We start from the raw sequence: 7,341 nt of genomic DNA, 5'->3' as shown, positions 1-7,341 counted from the left end.
TTCTAGGGCTCCTATCTGAGTACTAGGGCTTATCTCTGGTACCTAGGTGAGTCACGCTGGAGAGCCAAACAAGACAGAGAAAGAGGACAAGTCCATTAGACGTGAGGTTTGCTCTGCCCTGTTCCTGCGGGCCAGTCTGTCAGCACAGCAGCTTGCGTGAGCCATGCTAGGGTGGCGAGGACAGCAAAGGAACAGCTTTGCTGGTCCATCCCCTCATGAAGACTTTCCTCCCCAGCAGGACTCCTCAGATACTCTGCTTCTGTGGTCACGAAAATCTCCTTCATACTTGCATGCAGCTAGGTGACACCTCTATTTATTAAAAACTCTGCCCTTTCCCAGCATCACAAGTCACCAGCTGAAAAATGCACTCAGCCTGGTACAGACCACTACTTCTACCTGTTCTGAACTTTGTCTGCAACCACCAGGCATGAGTTTTCTCTCTGCAGATGCAGGAAAACTCCACAAAGCACAAAAGTCTGGCAGCTGATAGCAAAACTGGGCAGGGAGGGTGGCCCTGCTGCCAAAGCTGGGATCCAGGTGGGCACTGCCAGCTCTGCCACATCCTGACAGTGGAGACATCCAAGGCAACGTTTAAACAAGTGATGGGCACCCAAGTGCTCTCCCGGAAGTGTCTGCTTCTGGAGATGGCATTATATCATCATATTATATTTTGGGTACATATTCTGATGCTGATTTGCTTTTGTAAGTACATAGCTGAGTTACTACCAGTGCAGAAAGTAGAACCTGGCATTGCCTGACTTCTGGAAATGCCTCTACATCATATCATACCCCTACCCCATTTCATGCAGTGGCTTTTATGAGTGGGATCACAGACAGTATTGAGCCTGAAGTATACCTCTGGATGCTCACATTTACATGTTTAAATACACATATCTGTTTTCAAATGCAGATGATTCTCCATTGGAGTAACTGCAGTGCAGACTGTTCAAGTTTAGCTTTACATAAAAGCAAGCTGCTTGTTCAACTCCTATGAGGTCTGACACATTTTGGCCAGTATTCCGTAGTTCAGAGTTTTCCTGAAGACATTTTGAGGGGAGCTCACTACACAGCCAGTGGAAAGAAGGACTGGCAATGTGGGAAGTATGTTTTGATGCTCAAAAGCTGCTGCACTGGTTAGCTGCTTCTCTTACCCAGTTCACAGGGAAAAAAAGAAGATAAAAATCACATTTTAGTTCTTAACTGACATGGGCTTTTGTCTGATTGCTGGCCCATAAGGATATAATTGACTGCAACCCTTTTGCAATGTCATCACTCCCAAATACAAAAGCAATTAACTCCTGGAACATGGAGCACCCCACGGCACATTCCCCACATAGCCCCGGCTATGGGATGAGAGCACAAACATCCATCTGGACGTCATCTGCTTCCTGTGGTGCGCCCGTGTTGCAGGGAGAGGCAGACATGTAAACCATCCCACATCACGCCTGCAGTAAGTGCAAAAACCTTTTGCACTTAGGGATAAACTTAAGGATAAACTTAAAGATAAACAAAAAGGACAAACTTTTGTGACCCTGAGAACACCTCGTAACCCTGCGAGAGCCCCAGGATATCTAACTTTGAGGTGCAGATTGTCTCATTGCTAGTATTACCTGGATAATCTTGTAGAAACAAGTTTATTTTATTTTTAATTCTGCAAGTAGGCCGACTGGCAGAGCACTCTCCCTTCGCACACAGTGCTTCCCCTCCCTAAGCCCTTGCTGATCCCAGAAAACACTTAACGGAGATCTCTGCAAAGCATCTCTCTCACCTAGAGCTGCAGTGGTTGCCTTTAAAAAGTCAACATTTACCTCACTGTGCTATCTGAGCCATCACAGTGTTTTAAAGCAGGAAACGCCATCCTCTACCCGTGCTGTCCATTAGCTCCCAGGGACGGATTTCTGCTCGTGCACATGACACACTTGGATTTGTTGATGTGTGCTTTACCCGGGACTGACCTCATGCCAAAATATGCACTTTTATTGCTTATGTTGGGATCTTTGCCAGCACACGCACAGCATTTTGTTGGTAATTAGTGGAAAATACTGACTTCTGTGGTTCCTGGTGTGTAGCTCTCACCTGTCACACAAAGTTTATTTTGCCTCTTTGGCAGGCTGCAAGATCTTTGCCATGTTCCTCTTGTATTGGACAACAGGGAACTTACAAGCTTGTGTTTATAACTGATAAAACATACCCTCAACTCAAGAAACACCTTCAAAGTGATAACTAAAGTATTAAAAACCCCCACTTTTGGAGTATATTTTGCAGCATGTGGCGGCTCTGGGTTCCCGCAGGAGGGGTGGGGTCTTGCAGCGGCGAGGTACGTTTGGGTGGGACTGAATGCCAGGCTGAAGTTGGGAGGTGGTTCCCACTCCTCTGACAGCCCACACTAACTTTGTACTCGGGATTGCACAGGAAGCCAAATTCCAGATTTCCCTGCTCACCCATATTTGGGATTTGACAGGAGTTCAAAACACCACACTCAAGACAGTTGGGGGAGTATCTTGCTAAACACACAACCCAGCAAGGGGAGCAATGTCAGTGTAACACAAGCAGTGCAGGAGCAAAAGCAGGACAAGTAACAGCCATGTAAGAGAAACTGGCGTTGAAACAATGAGTAGAGTTCCAGCTTAATGATTCTTAACAAAGTCTAGTTTTCAGATTAGCCTAATTGTGAAATTCATCCTTCTGGCAGACGAAGGCCACACCAACACTGACTTGTCACACAACCCTTGAGTTTGCACTTTGTTTTCAAGCAAACAGTCTGCATTCACATATAAAAGCTTATAGCGCGTTGAAGTGCGGTGTGGCAAGTGGCTTTGTGGAGCTAGCAGCCTTTTCTGTCCAGATGATACATGTCATTCTGTACAGCATCCAGCCAATTCATACTGCCTTCACTAAGAAACAAGAGAAGACTCCATGTGACCATTTTCCTTGGTCAGTTTTCCTGGCTACTTTAGGTAATCAGCTCTGAAAACTTCATGATATCTTTCCTTTCTTCTCTTTCTGTGCCCCCTGCACTTGCAGGTCACTGGTGATGTACTGGGATGGGTATTGGGAGGGATGCTACACTGACTGCTGGCTCTCCAGGAAGGCTATGACAGCAGCAAGAGCCTCATTTCTCTGACTGTTTCCAGTGTACTCACGTGCCAGCGTAATGAGGAAAGAAGGAAAAAAAAAAAATCAACATGTCACTTTTTGGTACACAGACCATCAGTGCCATCCAGCAGAGATCAGCTGAGAGAAGACAACATTTGCACTCCTAGGCTCTTCTTAGTAGCTCTAAGTAAATATAAGCAGACTAAAAAGAACCAAAGAAATGAAGAGGGAGGTTTGGGCCATTTAAATCTTTTTATGGCGCAGAGGACACAATTTCCACGTACATTGCAAACATTCACCAGCAGACAGATTAGCTACCTTCCATCCCGTTACAAAATCAACATACCTACAAGAAGTGGGCAGGTGTAGGGTGGGATGCCCCGCTGGCACCATGCTGGCCTCTTTCAGACCACTAAGGGAGACAGCAACGAACGGTGCCAGTACGCCCACACTGCTTCTCATCCCTACCAACCAGCAGCGATAGTCGCTGGGGAAGCTCTCAGCCGGCTCTGTTAGATGAAGCAAAGCGTTCACTTTGTTACCTTCACCTTCCAAAGCGTGTTTGCCTCTTCATTTGTGATACTGAAAGGAGTCTTTGACTGGAGCCCAAGGAAGCTTTAGGAGGTGGAGTTTAGCTACATCAAAGCTCACTGTTGAAGTTACTCGTAACAGAAGGAGACTTGGGTGTAGATGCACTGGCAGATTAGTTTTTTGTTCTTAATTAACACTATTAGCAAGCTGACGTGATGGCTTAGGAGTGAGGCTAAACCTGCAGGTGGAAAAGGGAACATTGGTGGGGCTTTTCCTCCCACCGGTGCAAGAGAAGGAGAATGTCAGATCTGTCCTAATGCTGGGATAGATTTCCAGCTGAAGGATGGACACAGACCATGGAACAAGCCAGCCCATGCTTTCCATAGCAATACCTCCAACTCCTTCTTTAGCCTCCTCCACTGCCAATATCCTCACCAGGCAATGCCAAGCTGCTGCTTTGCTGTAAATTCAGACCAACCCTTCTTGATTCACGTTACGGAGAGAGAACTTCAAAGTAAGCCATGGGCAGACCACAACTCTTCCTCCAATGAGGGGGCATGAAGGAGCTGTAGAGACTCAGCATTGCACCGTATTTGAAATGATTTAAGAAGGGCGAGTATCTGGATTGCTGCACATGGACTATTTTTTTTTTTTTTAACAAGGTTGGAAACCAATGTATCCACTGTATTGTAACACATTTGCAAATGATGCCTTTTCTCTGAAAGGCAAGATTATGTGTGGGTTGGGGAACTGCTTCCAGGAGAAGTTCACAGTTTTCTGTGAGGAGGTGATTTGCAAGTGTCATTGCAACTCACCTAGGGAACAGCTTGCCACAGATGCTACGACTCCTCCCCATGTATTTGATTATTGGCTTCTGCCTACTTTTAATAAAGACGCTCAGCTGGGCTTTGAACCTCTTTTTTGTGAGGTATCTTTTACTGCACCACGTGGGTGGTGTCTAACCCACCTTGCGGCAATCTCAGTGTACCTGAATTCCAGTAGTTTACTGGAAGATGTCATGTGAGAGTTATTGCATGGTACAAACAACCTATGTCCAGCATCATGATGCTGGAGAACATGAAAGGGGATAAAAGAACAAAAAGCAATTAAAGGAATCTCTCCCCTTCCCCTTTTTGAGAACAGAGTAGGTGCTGGAGATGAGCGGTGAGAAACAGCATTGTGCTGTGCTAAGTTCTTCCGGGTTTAGTGAGTGATCCTTCAAGTAAGCTTTAGGATACACCACCTTGTGAATATTAATCTAGAAAATGAGTAATTTTAATAGTTTGGACCATCCTGTTTGCATTACTGACACTGTTAATAACAAGGCACAAAAAAAAGAGGCAAAGAGAAAAAGCTTAGCATTCGAACTCTAGGCTTGATAGCAAGAAACAAAAATTACAGGCAACATAATGCTTGAAAATGAATCCTGGTTGGCTGCCAAATGTATTCTTCAAAACAATGCCTAATTGCCTCAGGAAATACATTAATCAAAGGCTCCCAGAGGCCTAAGAACCGTTTGTTCCAATCCACTGAGGCAGAGTAGTGATAAAGACCTGAGTAATACAAGGAGCTACATATGTCCTTGAGACAAAATACTTACATGAGAAATAGGAAAGGATACCTAACTAAAACCTCGTAAACAAATTCCTTGAGCAGCTTATTGACATCACTCTTGGGAGAGATCAAATACAAAAAAATGGTACTCTGACCATGAAACGAGCAACAGGCATTAGAGAAGTTCATGAATCGTGCTGTCCAAATTGAGATATAGAAGGTGGCATCAAGAAGAGTATCTCTGTGGTGTGGCCCAGAACATGTAGAGAGCAAATCAGGTCACCATGAAGAAATGATCCGTCTATGCAAGGGCTCTGGAGAACAGTATAACCTGAAATGCCCATGACCAGAGGCAGAGGAGGAGTGTGCTGAAGAACTGAGGAAGAGTTGGATCACTTGATGCGTATGTAAGGCTTCCTCCTCTCGGCACATCAGCCTGGGGTCCCCGGATCCTGTTGGAGGCAGAGCTCACAGCGCTAACCAGCCCAGTGCTGCAGAGAGGGGACCTGGGGAGGTTTGCTGAAGGTGCAATAACAAGCCCCACGCTCAGCTTCTCACGCCCTGCTCTCAGGCACATGCCCTCTGCCGTTTACTCACACTCCTGCTAGCATGTGAGCGAAGCAGAAGGCACTCTTGCCTTACATGGTTTGCTCAGCAACCGCTTTAATCCACAACACACCTCCTAACCCTCCTTCTCTTGCATTACATAAGCTTTCTAGGGCCGATGTGCAGTTGCTAAGCAGTAATTTTGCATGACTAAAAGAGAAACCCGTGATTGCTAGGTTCACTAGATGTTTTTTTCCCTTATTGCAATATAATTACAGCTGTAATAAAAACATAGCAGAACATTCATCAGCATGCAAAAATTAGGTCAGGAATAGAGTGAGTATATCATATATGCCTTTTAGAAGCCTTTACTTCTTCCTTTGCCATTGGAGGGGGAAGGGCAGGAAAAGTTTGGTATTGCATAAAATCATAAATAACAGGTTTTTCCATCCTGTCAGCTAATCTGGTATAAGCAGAAGTTCGCATTCTTGTTTCAGAAGGCAGCTTGCTTCCCTCATCGCAGAGCTCTCCTGAAGCCTCGTCACAGGCTCCCTGTGTATGGCCTCAGCACGCAGCGTTTTTCCCTCTGCCTTGCAGTCTGAAATGGGGACGGCGACGCATCCCTCCGGCCGGGAGCTGGAGGCAGACGCGAACCCCGTCCCGGGAAGGACCCTGCGCCCAGGCCAGGGACATGGGGAGCACATGTGCTGCTCTCCCGAGGGGTGTCCCACACACCGCGCGTAGCCAGTCCAATGCGCCGCGCCCGTGCCGGGCTGCCGTGCATCGCTGTGGGTCTGCTGGGAGGGAGGCCTGGGCAAGGGGCACTGTGCCCAGCCTGCCTCCAGCTGGGACATCTTTTGCACCGAGTTGCAGAGGCCTGGCCCGCTGATAAGAGGTCAAGTAACCCTGTGCTAAGCTGCTGGGCTAATTCACTGCTGGGACGTTGTCCTGAAATTGCCACAAGATTTTTTCCCTTTTTCCCTTTTCATCCTAAAGCTCCTAATTATGCCCCCAAGCATGTCCTAAATAGCTTTTTCCATCAATAGTTCTGTTATCTAATTTTTGCTAGACATACTTTTTTAACAGTTATTCACTGCCTCCGTAATCTTTAATGATTTTGCCTTCCTTTATCCTTGTCGAAGACTTGCTTTCCCTCATGCTCTGTGCAAGTTCCTTGACTGCTACCAACTCACATTTCTTGCCAGTGCCCCTCATTTCTTACTTAGAAGTCCAATAAAGAAGTTTTTCTCAGTTTAATCCCTTCTTTCCCATCTTTTTGACTGTGGCCAACTGCCTTTTAGTAAGATGTTGCCAGTGAGGTGGCTCCAGTGTCTCTGCCCAGCCCCACGTTGTGCTGTAGACACGTACCCCACAGCACTGGAGACAATAAGGTCAACTCCTGAACTAGAGATAACATGCATTCGTCACAGAAATCAATTCGTTTAGAGAACAAATCAACTTAGCGATAACCTTTTGTCGTGGTTTAATCCCAGCCAGCAACTAAGCACCACGCAGCTGCTCCTTCTTCCCCCCTCCCAGTGGGATGGGGAGGAGGATTGGGAAAAAAAAAAACAACTTGTGGGTTGAGATAAGAGCAGTTTAATAACTAAAGTA

Source organism: Gymnogyps californianus, chromosome 7, assembly GCF_018139145.2.
Source record: "Gymnogyps californianus isolate 813 chromosome 7, ASM1813914v2, whole genome shotgun sequence".
In the NCBI taxonomy this organism is placed as follows: domain Eukaryota; kingdom Metazoa; phylum Chordata; class Aves; order Accipitriformes; family Cathartidae; genus Gymnogyps; species Gymnogyps californianus.
This window is presented reverse-complemented; position numbering follows the sequence as displayed.